Source organism: Gasterosteus aculeatus, chromosome 7 (genome assembly GCF_964276395.1).
Source record: "Gasterosteus aculeatus chromosome 7, fGasAcu3.hap1.1, whole genome shotgun sequence".
NCBI classification, from domain to species: Eukaryota; Metazoa; Chordata; class Actinopteri; order Perciformes; family Gasterosteidae; genus Gasterosteus; species Gasterosteus aculeatus.
Window position 1 is genome coordinate 6,828,404 of NC_135694.1, and position 17,277 is coordinate 6,845,680.

The window sequence follows — 17,277 nt, forward strand, 5'->3', positions numbered from 1 at the left end:
CCCTCCATGGGTCACTCACAAGGTAACCCCTTAGTATGATTTCAGCCCACTCCTCTCGGATAATAGGAAAAACACAACAACCATTAGGTTTTATCAAGTTGGGATACAAAATGTGGTGCCAACATGATGGTGGTGTGTCAGGGAAAGTTAGAGGATCACCAGAGAAGAAGTCAGGATTCCATGACAACCCTCGGGTATCCAGACATTTCATCCACAAGGACACAATCCCCCCCCTCTCAAAGAGAACAGCTCGGCACATTAGCTAACGAGTGCTAATCCCTATAGTGACTATATGCAAGCGCAAATTGTCTCAGTCCTTCATCAGCGCCAGCCCTCAAAAGCCATCTAGTGACCAGTTTAAACAAGGCGTGTTCCTCAGAGAGCGCAGCAGAAGAGCAGGTAGATTGTAGCAGCTGCACGTTAGCTTTTCAATAGCCCCTTGGCACATGAGTTGCCACTGTCACCTCCACTGGCAGATGGTGCAAATGAGCCTTTATGTGCCGCTGCCCGGCACCGCGGAGAGGCAGCCAATGTGCAGTCACAAGAGATCCGTGAAACAAAAGGGTCAAAATACATCAGCAAATTCTTCTGCGGCAGATAGCGATTGTACTCCTACTACAGCTGGAATCGGGGTTCCGCCGGCTGTCTTCTTTGGTGTGACAAATGCAGACTAGACTGGCTGTTGTCTTATTGTTTTGTTTTGTTGCGCAGACGATTTAAGCTGTCAAGATTCATAGTGGTGTATGAATAAGACCCAAAATCATTGAGTTGTTTGCCGGTACAGAATGCTCATTCAGCTCTTTCCAGGATTCCAGGAATGTTCTGTGCTTACAGCAAAACCCTCTGGTAAAAATATGATGTTTGGCACCTCCCTGACTGCATTTGGATCTCATTTTAGCAAGCGTTTCACACTGTTACACAACCCCACACAATTCCTCGCAGGCCACAACCAGTCGTTTTGAGCCTAAGTAGTCGCCGCTATCACAGCGTGACATCACCAACCGAGCTGGCAGTGTCCCAGTGGTGTCCTCCGCTGGAGCCAGATATATCCTTCCACGGCGCTCATCCAAGTGCTGCTGCCGTGTCACTCAGAGGCCCAGACAGGCTGTGAGCAAGCATGACAGTCCGCGAATGAGAGCTCACGAGCAGGTAGGAATACTGACGGGACCATGGGGAGCAATTATGAATGAGACCTAAGGCACCTGCCGAAAGGAACCGCGTCTGTCTTTTGGAACACCCGGCTCGGACCCCTGTTACTGTGTGACAGACGTTGCTAGTTAGGTAGTCCCAAAAGTACATTTGAAGCTCAACTGATAACAGGTTAAATTACATTAAAACTATGGGGGTTGTCAAATACAAGAGTTTAGCTTCAAAGTGCGTTTGACTTTTCGTCAGTAAACTCATGGCGCTCCGTTCACATCCGTGGAAATCAGTGAAACGGTAAATGTAGTGATGTGATTAAGAAGCTGACCTTTTGCAAGGCTTTTCACTCCTCAGCATTTGTATTTCTAAGCCTATAAAAATCCAAAGGGAATAAATTGAATCACTACCGTGGACGCTCAGCACATCACTCTCCATAAAATACCTGCAAAAGATCAAGGCAGACAGATAATGGCTCGGCTTGCTGCCCTGTGACCGACATTTCCAATTAAAAGAGGTAAATAACTAGAGATTCATGTATTTTACCCTGTCCTGAAATGTTTCTGTCTATTGTGCTTTAAATCCGTTCACCTCAAATGAATTTACTCGCCAAAGAAAATGTCATAGTTCCAATGTTCCCACACACCTACTAGGAGCTTTTATAGGGACACCCGGGTGTGGGAGGAAGCTAGTGATAGTAGCACACGGATGTGATATGAACAGCAGCTGGTGGTGGCAGAACCGTTGAATGGGACTTTGTGCAGCATACCATGGCTGTTTGACTCGGTATTTACACTCAATAGTCAATAGGAACATCATGACCTCTTATAAACTGCTACTAAGTCCTACATTCTGTTCTATAAATGCAAAGCCTTTTTCACATTAAACCTAAATATAATATTTTTTTAAAAGAAAAACTATAAATCAAACAAACCCAGGACTTTCACATTCCCAAGTTGGCACAAATAGTTTTGCACAAACAGGACGCACATCCGACACAGCTGGCTGCACAAATTGCTGCCGCAGGTTTGATTAATGGGCTGCAAATGGACCAAAACTTGCCTACGTTTAAATAACTGTAGCTGATTCTGTATTAAAAAAAATCTCTGGTGTCATAAGCAATACCAAGCAATATTCAGCTGCAATATGCCAAACTGGACCGGCTACCTGGGCTACTGCAGATGATTTCCTTTATTTACTTTATAGAGTAACTTCCGCCGACATTAACATGATGCAACATCATGATAGTGGGGACCATCGTTTGGGGGGGTTCTTCCTTTTTATAAATAAAGTGAAATGGCTCATTAACGTGATGAATGAACATGCAGTTCCCCGGGACCGTAGCATCAAGCCTCAGGTGGGCCATTCTGGGTGAGAGGCGGACATTTAAAGGTGCGCCGCAAAGTGCCGACGCAAGCAGGTCCACTGGCCAAATGGTTGCACCTTTCAGTTGTTGAAGCTCCCAAAGACCCATTTCACTGCTAACATCAAATCATTGAATTCAGCCCAATCCCATCATGAGTTTAAGCTACAGGCACATAGATAGCAAGACACAGAACGTGTAAAGTTATAAACAAAACAAAAAAAGAATAGACATTGTTAGATTTGTTGTTAGAAGCAACACTATTAGTTTGAATTTTATTTACTTCCAACCTATGCTTTTTATTTGTATAATTATTTTATGAACATAAATGGTTTTAAGAAGACAAATTCTCCACAGCTGTACAGTAGTTAGTGAAGGAGTCTTGTTGATGTCCATGAGTGTATTTAAAATTGAGCATCGTATTACTTCATGCCACCTCACAGTACAAAAATAACTAACTGCGGTGCCTTTACAAACCGCGTGTTTAAAGTTTCACTATAAGGTGCTTTTAGGAGCGCTCTGGGTTATAGTTTTCTGAAATTGCACGGGTCCACACAAACAGCTTGATTAAAAAACATCTAAATGCCCCACTGAATGCACTGCAAAACATAACATAAACGTAACTTGCAATTATCTTCATTACTTCTCAATAATAAACTAAGCTGCTCATACAGCATCTTTTATAACCAACAACACTTTCAAGAAACAGAAAATCGTGTTCTACCTCAACCACCCTTTAGGGACTGGACTTGGTCTCTATGGAAACCAAAGCGCAACACAAGCCAGTAAAACAAGGACAGAGCTGCTGTGCTTTGAGAGGAAGCAGTATTAAATGAGTGGGGATCCACTCAAACTAATAATGGTGTACAGTGAGTGCACAAACAGAACTGAGTGGAACAGGGCCATACTTTACTAAAAATCAAGGGGGAACTCTGTGCTGCACTGTGTGCCCGGAGTCACTTGGATTCAGGGTGCCTCTTGAAAGATGAAATCAATGACTTTATACCAGCTTGCCTCCTTTGTACTCAGACCTCGCAACCACTGGAAATCAATTTATATATCTATCATCTAGATATACACATGGAGAAAGTCTTCATTTGTCTTTCTACTGGGTGGGGGGGGGGGGGGGGGGGTGCTTATATGACTCATTTAATAAATCAGCTCTTGAAAAGTGGAACTTAATAGACAAATGCTGATTGACTGACTGAAGATGGTGTTAAAAGCACCTGCACTTATTAATAAACACCATGTAACCGTGTAAAGCCTGCGCCAGACATCCAGTCTACACACCATTCAGTCCCCCACTGATATCAGTCAAACACACACCTTTTTTTATGAATCCTGTGAATGTCTACGATTTAATATCCAGCCCCGTTTGATTGAGTGTTCATGCACCATGTGCAATGAAAAGTAGGAATGAGACAGGAGTGAAGCACACCGTCAGATGCCTCCCTCGAAGGGCCAGCTGTTTTTCGGCAAACGCGCCAGTCACCCGCGTACAAGGCATGAATAGAACAAAAAGCAAATGTGTCCCTCCTTATGGCGGGTCAGACTGCCACGCCGTCCGGAAATTCCCGGGCAGTATATTGTGGGGCTAAATCAAAAACTGAATTTCAACTCTGTGCCGTATGAAGCTTTCGCCTCGAGGGCCTGATTTCCTCGTTCTCTGTTGTTTTAACAATGAGGCCATGCTTGACAGCCCAACTGCTTACGTGGCCCTTGAGTTCAGCCCCGTATTGGGTATTCGTGATCGGTTTACAACTTATGGCTAATCAAATCAAGACGACTAAGACGGACGCAAAAAAGGAAGAAACTGAAGCCTCTCTCGGTCAACTTGTCTATCACCCAAATGCGGAACTAATGAAGTGTTAAAAAACGTTGATGGGACTGCATTTGCGCATGCACAGGATACAGACTGGGAAGGAAAAATATTGTTCTATAGTGCTAATAGTGGTCCAAAGCTCCAAGGAATACATGTAATATGGATTTTGGAAGGATTGTTCTCCATATATGGCTCAGCGTTTGCGACTGTGGACTTTTGTAACATAAGATGTAAAATGTATTTTGAATACATGTTGACACGTGTACATTGTGACGAAATGGCAGAAAGGTTTTCAGTCAGAATCATTTAGTACACTAGAATTTCATATGTGGACATAACCTTCCGCTCTCGATAGTTTTGGTATTATTTCAGTTTGACTTCCAATTCGACCAAATAAAATTCTACACAGTAGCCTACCTGTACAAAGGTCTGCTCCAGACGGGGTGATCCTCTTAGTGCCGTAAAATCTGGGACACTATTCCCACTACTTACTTTAGCCAATTTGCTCCTGGGAGCCCCAGAGTCCTTGTCTTCATCAAGGGAGTTCCTCATTGATCAATCACTGTCAGAGGAGCTGCTCTGTAATTGCACTGTGAACTAATCATGACTGACATCTCCGCCCCCCCCCCCCCCCATGCCCAACCCACCCCTCCTCTTTGTCACAGGTCTCAGGAGAGAGAATGTTCCATGACTTTCTCACCGACCTCAAGGTAGGCCTCCAGGATTTTCACTCTTCTCTTTGTGGTTTTTCTTTGGAGCAATATGGTTTCATAATGGGCCTTGCAACTCACATTCTAATACTGATGGAGGTGAATTAAGATTGTGTATATATATATATATATATATATATATATATATATATATATATATAAAAATATATATATATATATCTTTTTTTTTTATGTGTACAGCAAATTATTTTTAGAAATTCATCAACTTTTGCAAAATTGGCTATTACGGAACAACAAATTCATCAATGCATCAAAAAGCAGGACAAGGGAAGAGAACTTCAGTAAAGAAAGGTGCCACTTGCAGTGCTGCAGTTTCGGGGGCCGAGTAATACTAATCAATCACGCCACATTTTCATTGTGAACTGATTTATATGTACTTTACACCTGTCAAAATGAATTACAGTGAGTGTAAGACAAAACACAAGTTGTTGCTGCAACAAATTACCGGCCCTTGACGTCTTTACTGAGGCACGTACAGTGTTCTTCTAGGAAACCACTAGAAATATATGCAAAGTTTCCTATATAAATAATTGAATATTTTGTTGCATTACCCTTGTTGAAGCTAATGACTGATTTTCAGCTGTATGTTAAATGCATACATTATATTTTCTACGTTTCCCCATCTAACTTAGTAACACTGTGGACCACTTATGTTGGGCATCGATGTTTAGTTTGTTCACTGAACAACCTTTTTTCACATGAAAACTAAAAACCTAATTCTAGATATTAGAGTGTATTATTCATTATAAAAACTGAATTATAAGGTAACACTATGAGTGACACCTTAAAGAATTCTGCTCAATGGATTATGTTGTAGAACACAAACCACATTATAGGAGCACTATACGTGACATAGCAGCAAGAAAGATCAACCTCATTAACACCTTAGAAGAGCGACCTGAAATATGTCATGTGTAAGATTGAATAAAGTAGTGCTTTGTTTAGAATATTTAAAGTGATTATTCCAAAAATTAAGTCAACAAAAGAAAATGCAGCAAAGCCTATAATTTATATTTTTACAATGTGCTGTGTATTCCCAAAACTAACCCTTAAACGAAAACGGTTTTGTTAGGAGAAGAACTTCCCAAAAAGAATGGTTCGCCATTGGCTCCCTAACGTGTGGTTTCACACTAACACACAAAAGGGGAATATATTGGATGAGATACAAAATTACTTCAAATATATCAAGAGCAATTTTACAGATATAAATTGATATCGCTGCCATGATATTAAAACCACTGGGATACTAAAGTTCGGAAAATTTGATGTGATTTTTTTAAAACGAGTCTCCAACTTTTGTCGGTGAAAGGTCTCAGTCTCGGTCCCTCTTGTGAACCTGCATTAGCAAAAGTTTATTCAAGCTAACAAACAGCAATTTGACTGAATCCCTGTTCAACCTGCCGTTTGCACTGTGGGGTGTTAACACAGTACAATTCTGCTCTCAACACAATTCTATGTATTTTATTTATTTTCAAATCGCAGTAAGCTGCGACACCATCAGTCATCTCCGAAAGAGGGCATGGACATAATAGTACTCACTCCCCCCTCGCAATATGCTAATGCTTTATCGTGTGCCGTGTTTCATGCAAATGCCTTTCATCGTATATTTTCAAATGTCATTTATATGACAGCTGTAGCACAAGCATCCGTAATGTTTGGACTGGGGGGGGGGGTTGCAACACAAGTCTCATGGGGAATTCTGCCCACAGTCAGTATAAGAGAAAGTCTGAACCGCTGAACATGATTCTTTAAATCGTTGATATGTTGATGATTAATGCTGCCGAGGCACAACATATAAGGGTTATATGAAGATTGTAGGATCAGTCAGGAATAATTCAATGTTATTTCAATATCAGGTGCTGTATAGAAATAACTATCTGTGTGTTTTTCACTTGTAACATACAACGACTAAAGTAAAAGGTAAAGTGTGGTATTTCCCTTCAGTTGATGAGATTGCAGGCACCTTGGATTTCTCTCTCTACTCTCTGCTATGTCATTGTCTGCGATACTGTTCAGGACCATGTAGTAGGATCAGCGTTTTAAATTTAAAATGTAATCAGCACAATCACCACAAGCAATCAGTTCCTCTTCATTTCACCTGATCGAGCCCCCCCGCTAAAAACGAGTCTGTTAAATAGAGCATCTTATCAGGCCTGGATTAAGTTTTGACTTTCATTAACATCTGTATTCAGACTTTAGAATGTCAATGTTCAAATCTTGGCAAAATGTAGTTTTTAAAAAGTCAAAGTCACCAGCTGGAGGTTTTTTGTTCTTCTTTTGAGCATAACAACAACTCTGGTCATACAGAAGGGCATAACGGTATAACACTTGATTTATTAAAGAAGCAGTGTGATATAATTAAATACACTGATGCACTCTCGCTTAAAGTCCGTGAGAAAATGGATGCATTTTAGCTTTGAGCAAAAAGCTAGCCTGACCCTCGTGCACTTCTAAATCTCACTTTCTTTGTGGCCTTCAGAAGTGCTGGTGGTGGATTTTGACACAATCCAACATTTGTTTCTCCCTTCATGCTTTATGCTAATCTAACAGGCTGCTTACCCAAACTGCATATATACCAGTGCTTTGTCCATTAAAGAATAGACAATATGCTTCAGGTTCAAATCACTGATTAAATAATTTTGTTACACAACTGAGGGATAAACAAAATCAATACATTTCATGCATGTTAGTAGTAGTCAGTGTTGGGAGTAACGCGTTACAAGGTAACACATTACTGTAATTCCACTACTTTTAGCGGTAACGAGCATGTAACGAAGTATTTTTTTAAATAAATTAACGCAGTTACAATTACTGAAATTGAAATGAGTTCGTTACTCGCGTTACTCTCTTTTGTGACGTGAAGCGGAGAGTAAATAGCTGCCTGTCAGCACAAAATAGTTGTGGCCACCAAACGTTGTGTGTCACAGAAGAGTCGCCGTACGTGCATGTAAACAGCATCGCGTCGCTCATGACGAAAGAGCGCAGCCCCGCGGATGCTGCAGGCGCCGCTCCACGCAAACAACCACGGCTCCACTTTACACGCACTGCAGTGCAGCCGATAAACCGGGCAGAGCTGAATAGATTGATTGCTCGGTATGTTGAAGATGAGATGCATCCTGTCAACTGTCGAGTCAGTTGCCTTCAGGCAAATGCCTGAAACAGTTATTTTGAATTAAGTTAAGTATTAAAAAGAACTTTTGTACCATTGCTTGATTTGAAGGCCTGTTGCCCTGTTGATTACAATAAATAGGTCTAAAAAATATGTTTATTGTGTTTGACTGTTCAGTACTATTTATATTCATTACATTTAAAAAGCAGACATAAAGTAACTTAAAAGTTACTTTCCAGAGTAACTAATTACTTTTGATACACAGTAACTGGTACGTAATTCAATTACCTTTAAAAGAAGTAACTGTAAATAAATACTCATTTTCAGCAACTTGCCGAACACTGGTAGTAGTTAAAGGAGAGAGGGAGGGTGTGAGGGGGGGGGGGGGGGGGCGGCAAAACTGCCATGAAATTAATTTCACGTTTAGCAGAACTTTGTGAGCAATTTGTAATTTGAGACCATCATCTCATTCACAGTGTTTGTCCACGCTGCCTCAACGGGACATGCATTTGATTTCCTACAAGAGTTTGAATGCACTGTTTAATGAATTAATCATAGGATGCAAAATATTGTTTTCCTACTTTTGTGGGTGATTATTCTGTGATAAAAATTGCCGATACAGCGTTATGACGCAACAAGTTTACCAAAAGAGTTGATGATTCAAGTGATTTGCAAACAAACTGTATTTGCAGCTATTTATTAGCAACTCCGCATCGCGCAGCATTGACTGTCCAACTATGAACAAATGAAGAATGCCAGCGTCACTACAGCTGAGCTCAATCGGAGAAAAGGCAAACGAAGCACACGGAAGCCAAATCCCGTTACAATAAACTGTCGGCGTGTTCACAGAAGCGTAGCGATGTGAGAACACCTCTTCAGTACATCCTCAGACACATCTGTGCCCCTGCCCCTTGGATAATGTTTCTTTTGTGGAAGGAAACGGGTCAGCCGTGAATACCTTGCTCCATCCGTCTTTTAAGAAGTCCTTTGACGCACTTAATTAAGAATGTGGAATGAGTGTGTATTCAGAGATGTTGATTTGTTTTCTCGTTCTAAACCGTTGCCGTGGAGTTTTGCAGCTCAGTCAATCAAAGGCATGTTTATTCTCACGGATTTCCTTTTTTCAGAAATCCGAATTTTTAGGAGACGCTTTATTGAGAGCTGCACAAGCACAATAACGCAAACTTGGCCCCCATTTAGCCACTGAATCATTCAGATTGCACTGCTGTGATTGCTTAATTAAATGCCCGGCTGTGTAATGACTTTGCTTGAAAGGGAATTAAACGTCTGAATGCTGCAGAATCCGCGTTGAGCTGAACAGAAATCGATGGGACGTAGTGCTGGAACCCAAGGTGTTTTCCGACTTGTTTAGGGTGAGCGCCTTGTATTGACGCTGTCCCTCAGTCAGTGAGTGAAAAGCTCATTCCTCTTTGTCCAAGGCATTGATTGGTGGGATGCCAACGGTGTGCTTACGTTGTGTTTTCCGGGGAGATCTAGGAAGGTTTTTTGCAACGCTTTACATCAGCATAGTGTGTTAAGCTGCATTTGTATAAGGAGGTTAATCAACTCCTATTCCATGTTACTGTAACATTAACAACTGAACTGTAAAGACAAATTCACACATCCAAAACACAGTCCTGCTCATGTCCAAAAATGGAGACTTAAGAACCATGCTCCCGACGTGGCTCTAGTTGATCCACCACTTAATTACCAACCTCTTAGCATGCTAACATGCTAAGCTAAGATGTTGAACCTTGTGACATCACACTTTGCCAGCGTCATTCTTGTTAACACCTCATCCTTCTCACATTGGCATTTGGCAACAAGCACCTCGTTTGGTCCTCGAGGACCTGCGAGTGGCGGCAAATCCTGGCTAGGTTTTTTTCAGGAGTCCGGAATGATCAGTTTACAGCATATTTCCACAGTGAAAGCCTAAAGGCAAACATTAAAATCCCACCCACATGGAAATAGTTCTTGAAAAGAGTGCAGCCGACTAATCTCACAAACATTTGATTGAACCAAAGACCTTTAGAAATCGCAAAAGCCGGGAAGGGCATACAACTCCTGAAATGACAACCGATTATCAAAACGCCTCTGGCTCGAGACACTGTAATCCCCCAGATGTTGCCGCCTGTGAAATATAGGAGCCTGAATTAGATCTATCAAACAATGTCAGCTTGTCTGCATTCATAAACCCTTAGCATTTAAGTCACAAAATTAAGTTGACCCCATCAGAAAGCTTGAGGACATGTAACAAAGCCCGCGGCAGCCTTATTACTTCATCTGCTTTCGTCTCATCTCCTCTGTGTAATAAGTTCCCACTCTACTCAGAAGACCGCTGGGGCTAATAAGGGTTTTATCTGCTTTTGATATTAGATATTAACACCTCATCAAAGTTAAGCCAGCGGTAGGCTCCCGTCCTCCCTCCAAATTTACATTAGCCTAACAATGTCTCAAAAAGGAATCTTATCAAATTCAAATTAAGGACGAGTTGAACAGCCAGAAGGACACTGCCACCCATCACTCAAGGAACATGCCATTTGGTTCCATGGCAAAGAATACAGGCCAGCTCGGCTGATTTAGGCTTTTCCTGTGGGGAAACATCTCTGGACTCATCTATGGACTTGAATTAAATGCAAATCCCAACTCAAAATGAATCATTCATGTTTCAGAATCGGCCATAGGAAGAAGATAATGTACGGCTTGTGCAAAAGAACTTCTAAATGTGGTTTTAAGTTTTGCCCTTATTTTAAAACTCTTATTTTTCGGGGGGGAATTCTCAAGGTAAACCCAGTATCTAGAGTGTGAGTGCAAAGGTTTCAGACTTCTTATCATCCCTTGTGGCATCCTTTGTCAGGTTGTATGGAGAAAAAAAAATATTAACTGGAAAATATAGCTCGGAGAGATAGAAAATAAATTACTTCAGTGTGGCAGGGAGAAGAAGATTGTGATATTTATCAAGTCAAGATGGAAATGTCTGCTAAGTCTGCGCCCGTACCTGGAAAAATAAAGACAAATCAAATGCCTTGGAGTACAGAGCGATTGTGATGGTAAAGTTGTGCATTCATGTTTGTTCATATTTACTTGTTTTTCCAGTAATTTATTTTTGTCGGTTCTTGCTCAATACCAGCTATTTCTGTTTCTGTGATAGATGCAAAGAGCTATAAGTCAGCATTTCACTGAATTGCTTTTGCATGGAGGCAACTTCAAGTTTCACTCGGTAGTAGAGTAAAAGGATATATTCATACTTTTAATACTAATATATGCAATACGTATATGTATATGTATGCAGAATGCCTGAATAGCTCTACGCTCCAGTCTTTTAACACTCGAAAGATTTTCTGTGGAACGGCTTGACTGGCAAAATCTATAATGGTACAGATAAGTGAACAAGTTATCTAGATAAAGGTTAAACTGTCAGGGATATGTTCTCCATCCATCTAAAGCCCATTTTACACATTCAGCTTAAGCAATAGTGGGGAGAGGAAAAAAAAAGAACTTGCAAGTCAATATTGATTGATCTGGAGCCTTTGCAATTACCTCCATGTGCAGAAGACCATGTTAAGGTCAGTATTATCTTAGCTCATTTTATGGGTCAGCGCTCTGGTTTTAGCTGAAATAAATGAATGGGGTAAACACTTTAGTTCACCTTGATGCAATTTACAGAAAGTGCAAAAGCTTTGCATAAGATGAAGGTACGGGGCCGGAGAGTGACCCTTAGTATTTCGCTGAACCTTCATTATCTTGGGTGGTACAATTCTGTCTCTGCAAGACATTGTTCATTACAGAGGAATCAATCTACCTGTTAAATGTAATGGTTGCTTTACTTTTTATTTCCTTTGCTGTTTTCCTTTGGTTTTCAAAACAGAAAGCATATTAAATCAACAAAAAATAAAAGCAAAAACTTAAAATTGAATGGTTTGATCATTACTGTGCGTTGCTTCTGCTTCAAGCAGCCGCCAAATGCAATAGGCTGCGATCACAAAAAAAAAATAGAAAAAAGATTCGGCCTACTGACCTAAGATCTAACTAACTAAATTGAAAAAATAACTGCATGTTATTTCTTGACACCTGTATGCATTTCACTTGAGGCAAAAGGGGGAGTGTTATTAGTTAACCCAAACAGTGCATCAACCTTTGGTGCATCAGCATTCCCCTGTGGCCTTGAGCTGACAGCTCTGTTATGCGCTTAAGCTGAAAATGCGTTCAGTTTCCAATGCGGTGATCTACTTAATGAAAAGTTAATGTCCCTCACTCATTGGCACGCTCCCAGGGGGACAGTAAGAAAGATAGAACATATATGTGCCCTTGGGGACACCACCCCATGTGATCAAACAGAATGCTACAGAGTGTGTCTGACCAGTCCGCCATTATTACCCAGCGTGTGCTCTTAATGTGAGCCGACGGAGGAGGGTTGACAGTATCGATCTAATGAAAGTGCTATTTTTAATTCTCACATATCCTCTCGCCCGTGATTACAAAGGAACTCCACTATTGCGGCAAGTCTTTTCTCAATTTGTACAGAGGTACACAGAGGGACAGTCGGTTTGCCTCATATGCATGCAGCGTTATCTCAGGCGCATACGGCGCCCTATCGCCCACGCCAAGTCACATCTCAAGCCTCAAATAAATGCCCTTTTCAGAACTGAAATGTAAACAAACTAAATTTGACCAAACATTGATAACATTTTTCGTTCTCCGTGCAGCAGTTTATTGTGTAATTTCAGTTGAAGTTTTGCATTGTTGGGCTGCATCCAGTTCAGGTTTTCTTTGATTATTAATCACACCGTGTCTTGTGAGCAGCTAACCCTGTGATAAGAGGGACATGAGGTTGTTGTCACGGCACATGGTTAACACTACTACAGATAAGCTTTAATCCCCACTCGGCTCGATGTAATGCACGGCACAAGTGATGGCTGCACAGAACACACACACACGTGTAAACATTGGCTACGCGGGGAGAAATAGAAGTGGGCCGACATTGCACACGGCAGGGAGATGAATATAAAATAGGTTGAGATATAACGCGTGCTCATCACATTCATTATTCCATAAGTGCAACCGTTGTGTTACTTTCACTCACATGACAGGGAATCATGTGAAGTGTGAGATGCATGAACATATTCTACCCCTGGCAATACAGCCACAAATGAAACACTGAAATTATCATCAATATATGTTAAAGTGTGGAGCCTTCGGCCTACATCTTTTGCATTTATTATAATGAGATTGCATAGTGTTGGAGGGAGGCAAACATACTGTTTATTCTCATAATTAAAAAAACAAATAAAAAGCCTCTGAAATAATTTTCAAGTTCTTTTATGGCCAAAAATGTACATGTTTACATTGGTTTGATGTGGACGTGGCTATTTCTGTGTACTTTCCATTGCTGATTAGCTGTGTTGTCGAGTGTAAAACACTATTTGAATTATGTGCACCAAATTACATTAAGCTGTGTCGTAATATGTTGCAGTACATTTGGGTGTATTGATAAACAATGTTTTCACTATTACAATATGATGCAACAAAGCTGGATATATGGAAGGCTGATCAGAAAGGATTTTCTTGTTTTATATATTATACTTTAACATGATGCACTCATTGATGCATTTTATTTATTCTGCTTTTCAGCTAAGTATGTATTTAAATTTGAAGAAATAATTAGCTAACAATAGTCTAGATAGGGTACAAACTGGCCATTTGAAACTGTTGCTCTGAATATAGCTGGCACATGTGCGCCAAAATCTGAACTCATGAACTACACAAAACTTGATTATTATGCGCTAAGAATATCTTTACATCCTGAGAAACTAAATACGATGCGTGAAGAAAGCAATCTAATATTTTAGCTCCTTCACAGATTGAGGATCTCGGTTCATCTCAGCCTCCACTGTGTGATTCTCTCTCTAATGTGGCTGTACTGCCCGTAAACAGACATTGAGTGATTAGCGCTGGTCTGCCGTTGACATCATTTGCATTTTAATAGACCATAATTACAACTCGGGGAAAATAAATTGCAGTTTGAAGAATGTTTGAATTGCTCCAACTCTCCGTCTCTCCCTGCGAGATAGCGCCGAGCATTTTCGGGAGCTGCCTGGGTGGTTAATATCAGGTTCAGAAATGTGCAGAAAAACACAAATGCAAACTGAAAGGAGCCGAAGAGCACACTAAGCGCTGCGTTAATGTTGTTCACAGCACAAATCCAGATTGTTCTATCTTGGACGTTTTCTACAATTTAGGTCTGAAACCTGCTGCAAATTGGGTTCTTTTTCACAAATAAATAAAAACTAGATACAGGAAAATAACCTGCTGACACTTGCTTGAGGATACTTCAGAGTAAAAAGAGGCAGTGATGGACACACACAAACTATTTCTAAGATCAAACCTTAACCCTTCAGCTATAGAGCCATGTTTCCAATCACGAAGCCACCTAACTGCCGTCCTGTAGACTTTTGCTTTCCCATTAATGTCGGTGATAATTGTGGTTGGTCCATTTAATGTCCCTCAGTCTGTCTTATCGCCACACCTCACCTGCTGAGCTGTGACACCTTCCCAGGATTTGCCGAGGGACGCCTAACCCCGGCAGCTAAAGCCCGCGTGACCCTGTAAGCAAGAGTGACAACACAATAATACTCCCCGCGCCTAATCTTTCATTGGTGGATTATCAGATTAGAGGCCACAGTTGTTTATGGGCTCGGTGACTATCAAAAAAGTTGATCTGTCAAGTTTATCTTGCACTTGTCGTATCAAGGCAACGTTGGACCATACAGTTGGCTGTGGATGGAAGATAACGACGACACAGCTGAATGGAACCGGTGGAAAATGAGAAACGGGGCTTTTCTTTTTACTCCAGCGATACACTTTATCTAGTTTAAGAAATGGACCCAACAAAAGGCATAACCACTCTTTTGGATTCACTTGATTTCTTTGACCTGACGGATCTGTCCTTTTTTTTATTTGGAAAGAAGATATCAGAAATCATCTGCCAGTTTAAGACTCTGGTTAGTGTCGAGGAATTCCAAGTCTCAAAGGGAAACATAATCCATCCTCTTTCAAGCTGCCCCTTTGTGGTATTTCAAAGACTTAACCAATATAGGTTTGCTATCAATCTGTTGTTTTGGCAAAGTAAAATGATAAAAGGAGTCAGTTATTAAACCTTGGGATGCGGTTGACTTAATTCCCTCCCACTGGTTTCTTTGCATTACAAAGCAGGGACTCTGAAGGTCACGGCCTCTTCAAACGTGACTGTCAGAAAGAGATGCGTGAATAACAGTCGGGGATGAGATCACTATCTTTATTAATCTGCTCTTATCTGATGGGAAAGCCAAGGTGTAAATGTTTTGACATCGCCCCTGGTAGGATGGGAGGTTTAACTTCCAATTACTGGAGAGGCATCCTTCATATGAGCAGAATGATAACAGGAGCAGAGCAACCTTAATTTTGCAACCTTATTCACACTGTTATGTGAAAACCTAAGACGAGCTGCCCTTTGTGAGGGAGACTTTGTCATCACCATTCATTTTCAATTGAATAATTTACTACAGCACAGCGTTAAAATACGCTGTAATAAGTAAAACTACAAACGACTACTCCAAAAGTACTAGCATCTAAATATACTTAATGTATGAGTGTTTGTGCCACGAGTAGCCTGCATTTAACTTTAAAAGTACAAATTCCTTTTGAACAAGCATGCCCGGAACCCTCTTTTACTGTAGGTCCATGGTCCAATCAGCACAATCATGCATATTTGACGGTATAAACAATACATAGCAGAACAATTACTTTTATTTCATGTCAAAATCAAATAATTTCCTGCTGCATTTAATAGCCTGTGTTCATGGAAGCTACAATGATATACTCTGTAGCTCCTTATTGTTTAAATTCAAAGCCTTTACCCTTTTAAATGGTCCAGTTAAATGTGACGAATTTGATTTAAATCCCTCCAGTAAATGACTCAAATATTTAGTTTCACTAAAGAATAAATGTCATTTCTGTTTTTTCTAATAAACATTTGCAAGCCTGCTAACCCAATTAACCAGAATGGTTGACATACTGAACATTAAACAAACGAAACATTAGCAGCTCAGCATAATAATTATCAATATGCTGATGTTAGCGTGTACCTCTAGGCAGTGCAGTAATGAAGTGCAGCCCATTGCATCCAGCCACAGCACAGATGTAGAATCTGAACTGTGAAATCATTTGACCATGTTGGCAGTGAAACACACATCATGCTTTTAGTAAAAAAGAAATAGGTGAATTTATGGGACATTTTGTGTCTTACTGCAACAGAATCCTCTGTGAGCCAACTATCCTCCACAGTCACTGTATTTAGTGGAACACATTCATCAAACAGTGGCTTAACTGTCTTGGGATGCATGTCATCGCATCGCGATTCATCTAAAGCCCCTTTGAATATTGGGCCACTGGATAGTAGTAAAGGGCCTTTGTGTGAATTATTCTCATACGCATGAGCCTTATATATTAGAATAGTAACAGCAGAACACTCAAACTTAACTTAAAGGGATAATAATGATTTCCCTATAGCCCATTCCCCTCTTATTTACAGCACAGCACACTAGTGTGTCATTTGCAGCCAGTGACATTATTCACCTGGTGAGAAAATGATTCTAGAAAATACTAGAGCTATAAAAAAAATAAGAAAATTCATATTTCATTTCAGGGGTTTCATGAGAATACACATATAGTACCATTTTCCCAAGCATTGCGTACTCTGTATGACAAGAATATAGCTTGCCTGATCACATTATACATCATAGCTTTGTTTAGCCAAATGTGCATGGCTTGCAAGTATAATGTTCAATAGGCTGCTGCAAGTGTGTCACAATAAACTCAAGAGATGGAGTGAAGGCAGAACAAAAAATCCCCATACATCAGAGTATTTACATGCAGTGTTATATTCAATAGTCAAATATGTCAACGATATGGAAAGCAGCTGATTTCATTATGACAGAACACACGCATGAAGAGGCATACAGACCTAAACTCATCAAAAACAAAAACACTCAAAATGTTCTTATTTTAAAAGCAGACATAACTCCACATTTACCTTGACACTAACACAAACACAGCGAAACCTAAACGCGAGGCA

The 17,277-nt window shown here is 40.6% G+C and overlaps 1 protein-coding gene across 32 annotated transcripts in view; it reads left to right on the forward strand.

Moving 5' to 3' along the window:
- The window catches only part of ptprda (protein tyrosine phosphatase receptor type Da), a 292,349-nt gene that overhangs the window by 128,765 nt on the left and 146,307 nt on the right, over positions 1-17,277 (forward strand). For all 32 annotated transcript variants that reach the window (XM_078106299.1, XM_078106315.1, XM_078106304.1 and 29 more), the window contains one exon: positions 4,991-5,035. The gene's annotated coding sequence lies outside the window, so the exon portion shown is untranslated. The remainder of the gene's footprint in view (positions 1-4,990; positions 5,036-17,277) is intronic.